This window comes from Bradysia coprophila, unplaced genomic scaffold (assembly GCF_014529535.1).
Source record: "Bradysia coprophila strain Holo2 unplaced genomic scaffold, BU_Bcop_v1 contig_219, whole genome shotgun sequence".
In the NCBI taxonomy this organism is placed as follows: domain Eukaryota; kingdom Metazoa; phylum Arthropoda; class Insecta; order Diptera; family Sciaridae; genus Bradysia; species Bradysia coprophila.
Window position 1 is genome coordinate 139,080 of NW_023503481.1, and position 15,428 is coordinate 154,507.

Genomic DNA, 15,428 nt, shown 5'->3' on the forward strand with positions numbered 1-15,428 from the left:
AAAAATTTAAATTTGGGTCCTCGGACTGAGGCCGATACTAGGCCCTTCAAAAAAATAAAATTTTAGGGCGATTTGAAATTTTTGTTTCATTTGAAAGGAACGTCGTACGGGGCTTCGTAATTGCGCTATGCGCAATTTGTAAGATGTACATATTACATAATAATTTTACTTTAACTACATTAACCGGCGCAATAGGCTTACGATCAAAGTAGGGTGACAGACGCACTAGGGTCACGAACGCAATAGATATACGGGTTTGTACGGGGCTCAGTCGCAGCAAACGCTCCGACTGTTCTGATGGCTCGTTTATGGAAGGTAATTGAATACCGAAAAGAACGTGGCGAAAAATTTTTCAAATTTGGGCCCTTGGACTAAGGCCGCTACTCGGCCCTAAGTGTTTTTTGCACATAAATCGAGTAAATCTCATCCGATTTTGCTAGTTTTTGTTTCATTTGAGAGATAATTGAATGACGAATAGAATGATGGCAAAAAAAGTTTCAAATTTGGGCCCTTGCACTAAGGCCGCTACTCGGCCCTAAGTGCTTTTTGCACATAAATCGAGTAAATCTCAACCGATTTTGCTTGTTTTTGTTTCATTTGAGAGGTAATTGAATACCCAATGGAAAGTTGGCAAAAAATTTTGGGTTTCTAAAATAATGTCGTAAATTGTTGGTTTTATTTGTGAGGTACTTCGTACGGGCTTTCGTAATTGCGCTATGCGCAATTTTAAAAATGAACACTTTCAGTAAATTTGACCATGCCCAACTTGACTTGCATTTTGGTAACAGACGCATTAGAGGGTTGTAGACGTATTAGGGTTCCGGGCGTATTACGGCTACGGACGTATTATGGTTACGGACGAAATAGGATTACGGATCGTACGGGGCTAAGTCGCAGCAAACGCTCCGACTGTTCTGATGCCTTGTTTTGTAAGAATTTTCTAAGAGGGGAGTAATGAGGAGGCGGTTCATATTTATCCCATACTCACCACACACATCTCACACATTTGTACATTGCATTGTATCCAGTCATTCTTATCTAGACGGTCGAGCGACGCAGGCAAATATTATTATCCAATCAATATAGTTTTAATATAAAGGAAAAACGTGGCGTTCTATCTCGTACCCCGCACTCGGATATAGTCAAATAGTCAAATATACTCGGATATGGTCGAATATACTCGAATCGGATATGGTCGAATATACTTGAATAGTCGAATATTCTATAGAATCTAGTCGTATATACTTGAATAGTCGTTGTACGAATGTACTGAACAAATTCGGGACAAGTCCACTATGTTAACGTAGCAGTAATATTTACAGTAGAGCTGTATCAATGTACAGTTTAGTGAACATTAGTTGTCTGATCGAAAAATTAAAGTTGCCCAGAAAATATTATTCAAAATTCATACATCTTCATTGTTATTCTATTTAGTACGTTCATTTACGTTCAGTTAATTTAAAAAAAAATCGCTACTCACACGATTTGAACTCACGACCTCCGACACTCCAGTCCACCATCTGACCCATGTCCCAACTCAGTACCTATATTTGGAATACATTATGTGAGATCATATAACATCATACGTTCAGTTAATCATTATTGTGAAATCGAACTTCAAAAGTTCTCGTTTTTTTATACTGTTGTGTGTTTTTCAATCGGACCAGTATTTAACGAGCGGTAAGACTTTGGAAAAACGTTTTGTTGACCATTGCAAATATCGTGTTTCCAAAGTCTTATCGCTCGGTAAATATTGGTCCGATTGAAGAACTAATTCCATTGCCGGACTCCTGAGATCGCGCGATGCACACCCGCATTTTGTTTGATCGAAATCCGTAGCGTAAAAAATATCAATTTCTTCCAGGTGACAGTTGTCATTCCCTTATGTTCCAAACAGACGATGCATTGAAAACGTGTTTTGTTCCTTCTTTTCATGACGAAATTTTCGAAACTGTCAAATGAAGTTAGAACTTTTTCTATTCAAAATCGCGACTGCTGCATCTGTCAATGAAAACTAGGACCAAAACACGTTTTCAATGCTTCGTTTGTTTTGAGCATTACTATTAACCAATGCAAACTTCTTTGTTGTCTTGCAGCCAGAAAATACGTTATTACTGTCAAACCGGTTAAAACGCAATTACTACTACACATGTGTACCTCAAATCATGCTTTGTTATCCTTTGTTTGCTAACGTTAGTTTTTCCCTTTCATGATTTTGTATGCGAATGAAAACTAAAAGCGAGTAATTTTTCTTAGGAAAGGCGTTTTCTTTATTTTTTTGAGCAAATTGTTTAAAAATGTGTTTAGAATCGATTGGCAACAACAGATTGTGCACATTATTTTATTTTGCTCTTCTGTTAATACCAATCGATTCTAAAGACATTTTAAAAGTTTTGGCACAACAAAATTGAATAAATCGTCTTTCCTAGCAAAAAAAAATATCTTTATTTTACTTTAATTTCCGTACAAAATCATTTAAATGAAAAAACTGACGTTTACAAACATACTATAACAAAGCTCGATTTGTCAGGGGCTTTTTAATCAAATCATGTTGTACATAAGACCAGCAAGCATCGAGGCTGACTTCTTTCGCTGGCTACATTTATGACAAAATTCGTGGAATAACGCGTGCTCCTTAAGTGCTAACTTTCGAACAGAAGAGAAAGATTGATATTTACTTGACATTCGTAGGTTTACAACGTACCAACATCGTTTGCTAAAAAAAAAAATTTGCATCCCACAACTGAAATACGACCTATTTTGCCATGATTTTTCATTAAGAAATGTCAGTTTTTCCCGAACTATATATCGTGCGGGAAAAAACTTCATTTCTTTACGATTTATAGTGCGGGAAAAGAATTACATGAATTTTTCTATGACTATACGATTGATTAAATTTAATATGGTGAATGTGAAGTTTGTATGTTTTCAAGTAAATTGATGTGTTTTGTCTATTTCAGTTGTCCGATGCACAAAACGTTGTTCGTACCTCGACAGGAAATGGGTTTTTTCAGCACACGTCCTAATTTTCCTTAAAACTTAGGCTGCCAGCGCAGTTTAACGGAGAGCTCTCCGTTTAGAAAACAGTTCATCCGTTTACTTGACATTTTTAATGTTTGAGTGTTTTTAAATCAAATTTTATTTTCACTTAAAATGTTCTATAAAAATGTAATTTGTCACTGAAAAAGTATTTTCAATCAAATTTAATTAATATTTGAATTCATTGAAACTATTATCACCATTTATTATACACATTTGAACGAAATAATTGATAAACAAAAAAAACAGACATTCCACTATAAACATGTTGTTGCAAGTTTTGGTAATATTTAGTGAACAAAAATGAACTTAAAAGACAAAAAAGTAACTTCGAAAGTTCGAACTGTCAAGTAAACGGAGACAAAATTGAATCGAGTTAAATTTTATTTTTCTAAACGGAGGCAAAACGGAGTGAAAACGGAATGAAAACGGAATGCTTTTGCAAGAGCGCTGCCACCATTAGGACTGGTGCTGAAAAAATCGTCATTTCCTGTCTTGGTACGAAAAATACTATCTTGAACCTTCGTTTAGTATGTTGTGTTACAAGTATTGTAATGTTGATTTTTTCAGCACTAGACCCAAGTTTTCCAAGTTTTCCAAAATTGGGTCGTGTGCTGAAAAAATCTCATTACAATACGTGTAACACATCATGCTTTGTGCCAACCGAGAATTGAAATAGACAAATGCACAAAAATTCAGAATTTTCATTGTAAACAATCACTCTTCGAATTTGATCGATCACGTTGCTTTGCATTTTTTTTAAAACGAATGCTGTAATAACTCATACGAATTTCATTTCAACACTGGTTTGAGTGTTGTAATAAGCCATGAAAACGGGTGTTGTAATTTTGGACATTTCAATCTAGTTATCGATATTGAAATCCGTCGTATTTCAATTCTCGGTGGCACAAATGCAATTACGTTATTATTCAAAACTTGAATTTCTGAATTATCTCGAAAGTTCGAGCGGTGTTTAGTCTCACTTAACATCATGGAAGTATTTACGACTTCTACATTCAAACTGGCATTCATTCAGCTATATTGTACATTGTACATCGAAATGGTACTTTGAATCTGTCACAAATCATGTACTGCTACGCTGTACAAATTCGGGACAAGTCCATTTGTTAACGTAGCAGTATATTTGTTAACGTAACAGAACAGTAGCACATCTTAGCTGTGCATAGTGCTGTCATTAAGTTCAACGTTCAGCAATTACGTACAATATACAGATATGCTGAAAACTAATGTTGGAGCTGTGTTGTAAAAAGAACTGCACAGTTACCATAGCGAAATATTTTTTTTATAGGTGTAGTCACGGGCGTTTTTAAGCTTTTTGAGTTTTTACACACTTTTTTTCTATCAATTCCTAGACTCTTACTTTCCGAAAAAGTGTGTATAATACCTTTTTGCAATTACACACTTTTTCATTTTTAGCCCCGTACGAAGTACTGGGGGCTTATAAGATTAATATGCCGTTTGTAACACGTCGAATTGGAAGCAGACAGTAAGGGCAAAGCATTTGGTTATGTTCATAGATGACGAATCCGCAATAAAAACAAGGCATCAGAACAGTCGGAGCGTTTGCTGCGACTTAGCCCCGTACGACCCGTAATACTATTTCGGCCGTAACCATAATACGTCCGTAGCCGTAATACGCCCGGAACCCTAATACGTCTACAACCCTCTAATGCGTCTGTTACCAAAATGCAAGTCAAGTTGGACATGGTCAAATTTACTGAAAGTGTTCATTTTTTAAATTGCGCATAGCGCAATTACGAAAGCCCGTACGAAGTACCTTTCAAATAAAACCAACAATTTACGACATTATTTTATAAACCCAAATTTTTTTGCCAACTTTCCATTGGGTATTCAATTACCTCTCAAATAAAACAAAAACTAGCAAAATCGGTTGAGATTTACTCGATTTATGTGCAAAAAGCACTTAGGGCCGAGTAGCGGCCTTAGTCCAAGGGCGCAAATTTGAAACTTTTTTTGCCATCATTCTATTCGGCATTCAATTATCTCTCAAATGAAACAAAAACTAGCAAAATCGGATGAGATTTACTCGATTTATGTGCAAAAAACACTTAGGGCCGAGTAGCGGCCTTAGTCCAAGGGCCCAAATTTGAAAAAATTTTCGCCACGTTCTTTTCGGTATTCAATTACCTTCCATAAAAAACTAAATCTAGCAAAATCGGATGAGATTTACTCGATTTATGTGCAAAAAACACTTAGGGCCGAGTAGCGGCCTTAGTCCAAGGGCCCAAATTTTAAACTTTTTTCGCCACGTTCTTTTCGGTATTCAATTACCTTCCATAAAAAACTAAATCTAGCAAAATCGGATGAGATTTACTCGATTTATGTGCAAAAAACACTTAGGGCCGAGTAGCGGCCTTAGTCCAAGGGCCCAAATTTGAAACTTTTTTTGCCATCATTCTATTCGGCATTCAACTATCTCTCAAATGAAACAAAATCTAGGAAAATCGGATGAGATTTACTCGATTTATGTGCAAAAAACACTTAGGGCCGAGTAGCGGCCTTAGTCCAAGGGCCCAAATTTGAAACATTTTTTGCCATCATTCTATTCGGTATTCAATTATCTCTCAAATAAAACAAAATCTAGCAAAATCGGATGAGATTTACTCGATTTATGTGCAAAAAACACTTAGGGCCGAGTAGCGGCCTTAGTCCAAGGGCCCAAATTTGAAACTTTTTTCGCCACGTTCTTTTCGGTATTCAATTACCTTCCATAAAAAACTAAATCTGGCAAAATCGGATGAGATTTACTCGATTTATGTGGAAACAAGGCATCAGAACAGTCGGAGCGTTTGCTGCGACTTAGCCCCGTACAACCCGTAATCCTATTTCGTCCGCAACCATAATACGTCCGTAGCCGTAATACGCCCGGAACCCTAATACGTCTACAACCCTCTAATGCGTCTGTTACCAAAATGCAAGTCAAGTTGGGCATTGTCAAATTTACTGAAACTGTTCATTTTTAAAATTGCGCATAGCGCAATTACGAAAGCCCGTACGAAGTACCTTTCAAATAAAACCAACAATTTACGACATTATTTTAGAAACCCAAAATTTTTTGCCAACTTTCCATTGGGTATTCAATTACCTCTCAAATGAAACAAAAACTAGCAAAATCGGTTGAGATTTACTCGATTTATGTGCAAAAAGCACTTAGGGCCGAGTACCGGCCTTAGTGCAAGGGCCCAAATTTGAAACTTTTTTGCCATCATTCTATTCGGCATTCAATTATCTCTCAAATGAAACAAAAACTAGCAAAATCGGTTGAGATTTACTCGATTTATGTGCAAAAAACACTTAGGGCCGAGTAGCGGCCTTAGTGCAAGGGCCCAAATTTGAAACTTTTTTCGCCACGTTCTTTTCGGTATTCAATTACCTTCCATAAAAAACAAAATCTAGCAAAATCGGATGAGATTTACTCGATTTATGTGCAAAAAACACTTAGGGCCAAGTAACGACCTTAGAGCCCTCCCAACAAGCCCACGTTGCATCTTACCCAAAAACAATGTTCAGCAACAAGGTTCTACTCGTCAATACCTTTCATTTGATATATCGCAAGCAGCTATTGCGTGCGTATTTCGGTAGATATCGTTGAAAGACTGAAAAACACCTATAGGGCCCTAGCTCTGGAGGGGCCGACCCTACCATGCCCATTTTCGAACTTGACCTTACTTTTGTCGATACCAATCGGGGAAAAAAAGAATTTTGAAAAAAGGTTGTGATTTACTCAAGCTAGAGGGGTCACGGACGGACGGACGGACGGACGGACGGATGGACGGACGGATGGACGGACGGACGGATGGACGGACGGACGGACATTTTTTTTTATTGCGGATTCGTCATCTATGAACACAACCAAATGCTTTGCCCTTACTGTCTGCTTCCAATTCGACGTGTTACAAACGGCATATTAATCTTATAAGCCCCCAGTACTTCGTACGGGGCTAAAAACACTTAGGGCCGAGTAACGACCTTTGAGCCCTCCCAACAAGCTCGCGTTGCATCCTACACAAAAACAGTGTTCAGCAACTTTGTTCTACTCGTCAATACCTTTCATTTGATATATCACAAGCAGCTATTACGTGCGTATTTCGGTAGATATCGTCGAAAGACTGAAAAACACCTATAGGGCCCTAGCTCTGGAAGGGCCGACCCTACCATGCCCATTTTCGAACTTGACCTTACTTTTGTCGATACCAATCGGGGAAAAAAAGAATTTTGAAAAAAGGTTGTGATTTGCTCAAGCTAGAGGGGTCACGGACGGACGGACGGACGGACGGACATTTTTTTTATTGCGGATTCGTCATCTATGAACATAACCAAAAGCTTTGCCCTTACTGTCTGCTTCCAATTCGACGTGTTACAAACGGCATATTAATCTTATAAGCCCCCAGTACTTCGTACGGGGCTAAAAATGTCCGTCCGTCCGTCCGTGACCCCTCTAGCTTGAGTAAATCACAACCTTTTTTCAAAATTCTTTTTTTCCCCGATTGGTATCGACAAAAGTAAGGTCAAGTTCGAAAATGGGCGTGGTAGGGTCGGCCCCTCCAGAGCTAGGGCCCTATAGGTGTTTTTCAGTCTTTCGACGATATCTATCGAAATGCGCACGCAATAGCTGCTTGTGATATATCAAATGAAAGGTATTGACGAGTAGAACAAAGTTGCTGAACATTGTTTTTGGGTAAGATGCAACGTGGGCTTGTTGGGAGGGCTCAAAGGTCGTTACTCGGCCCTAAGTGTTTTTTGCACATAAATCGAGTAAATCTCATCCGATTTTGCTAGTTTTTGTTTCATTTGAGAGATAATTGAATGCCGAATAGAATGATGGCGAAAAAAGTTTCAAATTTGGGCCCTTGGACTAAGGCCGCTACTCGGCCCTAAGTGTTTTTTGCACATAAATCGAGTAAATCTCATCCGATTTTGCTAGATTTAGTTTTTTATGGAAGGTAATTGAACACTGAAAAGAACGTGGCGAAAAAAGTTTCAAATTTGGGCCCTTGGACTAAGGCCGCTACTCGGCCCTAAGTGTTTTTTGCACATAAATCGAGTAAATCTCATCCGATTTTGCTAGTTTTTGTTTCATTTGAGAGGTAATTGAATACCCAATGGAAAGTTGGCAAAAAATTTTGGGTTTCTAAAATAATGTCGTAAATTGTTGGTTTTATTTAAAAGGTACTTCGTACGGGCTTTCGTAATTGCGCTATGCGCAATTTTAAAAATGAACAGTTTCAGTAAATTTGAAAATGCCCAACTTGACTTGCATTTTGGTAACAGACGCATTAGAGGGTTGTAGACGTATTAGGGTTCCGGGCTTATTAGGGCTACGGACGTATTATGGTTGCGGACGAAATAGGATTACGGGTTATACGGGGCTAAGTCGTAGCAAACGCTCCGACTGTTCTGATGCCTTGTTTAGAGTAAAATGTGTAATGATTACACACTCGTAGACTGAAGAGTGTATTACACATTTAACGCAGCTCCAAATTTACTCCTTACTATGTACTTGAAATCACAAATTCAGCGTCGAACGTGGCTTCGCTTTTATCTTTCGTTGCTTTTCACAAAAGGAGCACTCACACAATGCGCTAAGAATCTGTTTGCGAATTGGAACGGCTTGTTCCACTTTTTCGTCTTCGGATGATGATGATTTCTTCGATGTATTGAGCGTCTGGATACTTATTTACTCTTAGATCTACCCAATTGTTCAATTTTCTCTTTATTCTTTCGAAAAGACTTGCAGTAATGTACAGAAAATATTAAAAGAGCGAAGTAAGGTTTGAGTGTCTCATTTGAAATTAAAAAATATTAATTATCAGTTAAATGGATTAAGCTCATAAAGCTTCGTTTGGAATGAAGCCTCAGTTTTTTTTGGCAATAAGTCGATTTTTTACATTTTTTATTAGGCATAGTGTGTAATTTTACACACTTTTACTACTAACAAAAAAGTGTGTAAAATACACACTTTCAAAAAGTTTTTACACACAATGTGTAAAATACACGCTTAAAAAAGCCCGTGGGTGTAGGGTATAGTCGAATATAATCAAATAGTCGAATATACTCGAATATAGTCGAATATACTTCAAAATTTCCTTTTTTTATTCCCTTTGAAAACTGATTACTTCTGCAATCGATAAAAAATTCATCAATCATTATGAGCGATGATATTTTCGTCGATGAAGATGAAAATTATCAATGCTTTCTATTTTCATTGATAATTATTTGTCGACAATTTTAGATGGTATTTTTTCCGGAGTTATTTTGTCGGTGTTATTTTGACCAGGGTTACTTTGTCCAGTGGTTTTTCTGTCCGGAGTTATTTCGTCCAAAGTTATTTTATCCGTGCACCATTTATTTGCTTGCATGCATTTAGATAATTTTATTGCATTGGCGTGAATATATCAACATTAAATGCTATTTTTCGAGGTATTATACCCAACATTATTCCTAGTAGTTAAGCACCTAGGTTAATAATTTTATTATGACCTCTAGGGTAGTAATGAAAATCATCGAATTTTCAGATATAAAAACTCAACCTGACACTCACGATATTTGAACCGGGGAATTCTTGCGTACATCCAAACTACGCTACTAGCTTCTCCATTCAGTCATAATAATGAACAAACGTGCTGCAAAGCATACCCCAAAAAAACCGCTCTTCAGCTCAACTCTTCCGTTCGGTCTTAAAAAGCGACGAGTCACTTTATTATTAGAAATTGTTTGTAATCTTTACAAAATTTTCTAAACAGTCTCAAATTTTCTTCCATGCGAATGCTGAGTTTAATCAAAAAGGTTGCCTACCATATGCTGAAGACATTCGCAGAACGAATATCTCCAAGCACAGACCACTGTTTCGATCCTGGAAGACTTAGTGCAATGCAAATGCTAACGGAGTACAAAAATTGTCAATATTCGCCACGTCCCACCAGGCAGTGGTAAATGTGCATACAATTTTATACGGAATATACATTCTTGTCAACGGAAAGATTTAGAGAATCATTAAAAATATGTTGTCACACATAAAATTGTAACAAAATACAAAAAATGAACACCAGAGAAAAAATGAAATGGAAAATGTTACTTCATGTAACTTCTTCTTTTCTCTGGTGTTCATTTTTTGTATTTTCACATTATGCTTACTGAAAAGCGGTTAGACACTTTTACCTTTCTTACCAGTCTCCTTGACATTAGAATGTTTGTAAATGGGTCATCCTTCGCGTATAAGAACTTTTTTTTGTTCAATCCATAATATTAATAAAACTTAAGATTAATTAATTTTTTGGGCGAAAATCTGACCTTTCCCACCCGCTATTTTCTAGTTTTACCGAATGGTTTCTAAATTACGGATTTTTGGTGTTATACAAAAAAAAATGTTTTACGCGGAAAATGCCCCAATTCCTGTGAAAGAAATAAAAAACATTTTTAATTTTAGTGTAAAACGACAACATGAAAAACATTAAATGCGTGCTTTTGTTGTTGGTCGTTGTTGTCCTGAGTGAGGTCAATGCAAAATCTTTTATTGATGTTTTACATAGAGAAAAGCGTGATAATGCGTGTGGTAGGTTAATGAATTCAAATTTAGAATTGCACAAATTTTTCATTTTGATCCTTTTTGTTTTTGTGTTGGGAAAATAGGTGTCGCGGGTGTGATATGTTCAAATATGCATTGTAGTAAGTACAGCAATTTTTGTTACATTCAAGCGACTGTATTTTATGATTTGTTAGCTCAAGGATTTGGTACATTGATGTGCTCCTCCCCTTCGGGTTCGGGTTGTGTTGCAAACGCTAACTTTAGTTATTGTGGAAAACAATGTGGTAATTTCAATCTTCTGTCTTCACTTTTTCTTTCATTCAATCATAAAATAACATTATTTTCTCTCACTTCAAGCTTGCAATGAACATGGATGCTTTTGTGGTGACAAATGCCGTAAATTACATTAAAATGATAAATAAAAATTACGAAAATACCGACATTTTTATTTTAACAGATTGCGGTTCCAGCGGATGTGCCTGCAATAAATGATCATCAACAAATGGCTATTGGTACCACTTCGCAATGAAAATGCAGCATATTTAGCATTTCGATTGGATTTCAGTACCCAAGTTAAATTGTAGGGTGGATGTACCCATCCTCGGACGATTAACTTTTTTTTCGACTTCAATTTAGTACTATAAAGGCTCAAGCTATTGTTTTGGAAAGATTGTATTTTCCAACAGTCACAAATTTAATTAAGATTCGTTTTATGTACACTAATTAAATCATTTATTTCCGAATTATTTTTAATTAACAATTTCATTCGGCCGAACATGAAAACACAATTGTCGGACACTTTTTTCCGATGCTCGGACACCTCTTCTTCAATGCTCGGACGCTAATTGAATTAAATAATTTCATGGAATTTTTTCAATAAAATAAGAAAAGTCAATTGTTAATCATTCAACTACACTAAAAATGAAGTGAAAACATTAAATTGAATAAATAAAACGATTTAAATTACAATTTACAAAGCATTTTTGAGTCACACTATTTTTGTACCATTTTCGGTGTATTTAACATGGCATATGTTGAATTTGACACTTCATATGTTTTCCATATAGTCCGACTACTGAATCAAGACCAAATATCATGTTTGTATCAACCGGACACCCAAAAAATAGTAGAAATAATTGTTTATAATCGTGTTGGACTGAAAATAATATTATTTTGAACATTAATTAATCTCAAAAACAAAGCCACTGTACAATATAAGTAATTTTCAACTAGAAAAAAGAAGTGTTTTGATCACCTCACAAACTATTTTTCAGGTAGAAAAATAAACTTTTCAGTATGTGGTGCCACTGTTTCAATGATTAAAATTACACAGTGTTCCTAGTGAAACCAATTTTACGATCAATCGATAGTGAAAACTACAAATTACAACTGAAGGATAGTCATCCACAATATTTTCGAGCTAGAAGTAAATTATTTTACACGGAAAAAAAATAAATATTCAATACCAATTTAATGTAAAAAATTGGTATCGAATATATTTATAATTGTGGCAAATGAAAATATATTTGCTACAAATATTTTATCAGAATTAATTCGTCACAAATATATTAAATTATTTGCTACAACTTATTAGCTGTTAATGCAAAATATTGGTTCTTTAGTATTATGTGATTCAAACAGGGATTGCATAATTATTTATAATCACCATGATCATTAACATTGTCCGATGTAATGTAATACAAATTATTCCAAAGGACAAAATATGTAGACCATTTTCGTTGCTTACTGCCAAAGAAAACATGAAGTGTATCTTAGAATCCAATTTTTTTTTTTTAATTCATCGTTATAAATTTACCGTGACTTAATTGTTGTAGGAAATATGTTTTTTTTTATATTACTTGTCAGTTTATATAAAAAATAATTATCTTCGAGTAATACAGAGTACGCATGAAAGTGAGTATCAAACCCTATAGTATCAATATCCTGACAGCAAGAATAAATTTCATTTTCATTGACATACAAAATCTCTACAATTAACGCAAAAATTGGCATATCATCTTTCTTTTTAGCTATGTGAAGTACAGAATTAACGCGTATTGGTTTTTCGTCGATTTCAACCCATTTAGTTGTAGAAACATTATCGAAACTAACTGACAAATTATATTTCAGAAAGTAAGTTAGCTTAGTTTCCTTTTTGATGCCACATTTAATAATTGGCGTTGGTATTTGGTAATTAATTACAAAGTGTGCAAACTGGTATTCCAATTTCTTAGCAAATGTGGTTAATAGATTCTTACGGCATGTTTTTGAATTGGCAACATTTTTAAATTTCTTTCCAACTTTATTACAAATTCGAGCGTAGTGGACCATTATATGATGTTTAGGCTTTAGAGTATCATCGGGAAAACATTGCAAGTAAAGTTCGTGATGTTCTTGGACAAGTATGTTGAGTAATTCAGAAGAACAAATATTAATAGATTTTGACGATAAAACAACAAACATTTCGCGAAGCAAATGTAAAGCAACCATTCTGGTGTGTTGCGGTGCACTTTATGGCCAATAATTGTAGAAAAATGCATTAAAAAAACTTTCATTTCTTCAGCGGAACATCTTATTTTCCGAGCTTTTAAATTTTCTAATGTTATGGAATCAAGGCTTTTATTTTTAACGTAAGGTCCATAATCATGTGAAATAATTAATTTATTTAACTCATCAAGTGTTATATATTGTTTACGAATAAGATTTTCAATAATACCGCAAAGGTCATAATGACAAATTCCTTCCAAAAAGTCGTGCATAACACAAACACTGAAGTTTCTACAAACGTGAAACGATTTTAACTCATGAAAGGCGGATGGCTCCGCTATACCTGTTTGTGTTTGGTTTTCAATGCATACGTCCTCACGATAATTTGTTTCATTTCGGAGGGTTTTGATATTTTCTTGTAGTTGTGTGTGTATTATACTTTTTGCAGTTTTGCAAAAGCGACAGAAGTAGGTCCCATTGAAAGACTTCACAAAACCTAAGATTTTTTTTTTTTTTTTTTTTTTTTTTTTCCTGAATCTGATTTTTCATTTTTGACATAAAAAGCGTTTATAAAATTAAAATTAAACGTCGTTTGATAAAATATAAAAAATTTCATCCAATTGCTTATCGTATTCAAATGTTCCCATGATACGGGCAGCATTTGTCCTTTGTATAGCGAGGCTTATGCGTTGCGTCAAGTATTGCTTTGATCGTGGTTCTCCTGTTGACATTTTAAGAAGATTTCCCAACTTTCCAACGAACTCCAAAGCCTCCGCGCACCATGGTCCCAGTGTTTCACATGCAAAAGGTAAAAAGATGTAGTTGTCTTCAACAATTTTTTTGTAGTCATTACATTTATCTGTTGCTCCTCGTTGCGCCACACTGCCAGTTCTTAACGATGATGAATGTATGTATGAAGGTGCGAGTGTATCTCTTATCGTAGCATCCCATACAAGCATTTTACCATTGTACCATGGGACCAATGTAACGCCATCTGCTCTTTTTCCGCTGTCTCTGAAAATTTGCGGTTCGAGTCTTGCTGGGATATTGGCTGACCGAAGACCTCTGCACAAAATATTGTTCATGTCGCTGTGGCAGGCGTGTCTTCCAGCACTATATTTACAGGACAGATCGTGAATTCCATTCTTGTTCACTTGGGCTCCACATTTGCACCTGTGTGGTATACAAATATCACATCCTAAACGTAATGCAACAGAGATACGAAAAGTATTATTGTCGAGTAAGCTTCCAATTTGTCGTGATGGTAATACAGTTAACCAGGCACTAGATTCCTTTGCAATTGAAGCGTTGTATCGTGCTTTTTGTTCTTCGGTTGATAGCGTTAATGAATTTACGATTTTTTCAATGGAGATGATGTCCCATGTTTTTTGGATCGTTTTGTTTTCTGGCAATTTGTTGTCATATATCGCAGACCACAAGTGTAAGCTGTCCATGTAACTTGCAATGACCGACTCATCCGAAATTTGTGGAAACATCATGTTGACGAGTTCGGCCACCGAATTGACGGAAGCTAGAAATGCTGGTAGTGCGATATCTTTGATTTTTCTGATTCCAAGGCCTCCATTTTGTATTGGAAGAGTTGCAATTGTCCACTGTTCATTATTTAGGCAAGAATTTATTGTTTTTTCCAAAGCGAGCTTAATCATGTTGTCCATGTCATAAAGATGTTCTTCAAAATTGAAACAGCAGCTGGTTCTCAGTAAGTATGTTAGTTTCGGTATCGTGAAGCAGTGTTTCAGGATATAGAAAGCGACGTGATGTTTCAAATTACTGAGACGTTCAATCAATGTCGACAACTCAATTTTCTTTTTCCCCAGGATTCTTTTCGTTGCAGTTTCTGTCAGAGGTGCTCCAAGTAATTCCAGATCTTCAGTTATGATTTTTATTCCTGGTGTTACTTCGTTGAAATTCGCTATTATGGAGTCCTCCGGTGTCGAACAGAAGAACAGTTCGCATTTTGATGGATTCACATTCAGGCCGATTTTTTTGCATTCAATTATGAGTTTTCTGAGGTCTGATAAAACCACTTCTGGTTCTCCACATAAAGTGCCGTCGTCCAGATACCATAAATTCAACTCTGAAGCCATTCCTTCGATGATTGGTTGTATACTCAAACTAAATGCCAACGGACCGCACGGATCTCCTTGCTGAGCGCCTACTTGTGATGTAATGATATCGCTTCCGAAGAACAAGAACGAAGGTTTCGAGTAGCACTGCCACATAAAAGGGTAAATGCTTGGTGTGTGCTTTTTGATTTCATTGAGCATTACGTCTCTTTCTACGGAATTAAAAGCGTTTTCAAAATCGATTTTCA

At 36.0% G+C, this 15,428-nt stretch overlaps 1 long non-coding RNA gene across 1 annotated transcript; it reads right to left on the reverse strand.

Moving 5' to 3' along the window:
- Positions 1–677: 677 nt before the first annotated feature.
- LOC119075505 lies at positions 678–14,918 on the reverse strand. The gene is made up of 3 exons (XR_005087408.1): positions 14,267–14,918; positions 9,918–9,923; positions 678–689 (listed from the first exon to the last, which is right to left on the reverse strand). It is a non-coding gene; the product is annotated as an uncharacterized LOC119075505 (long non-coding RNA).
- Between the last annotated feature and the right edge of the window lie 510 nt (positions 14,919–15,428).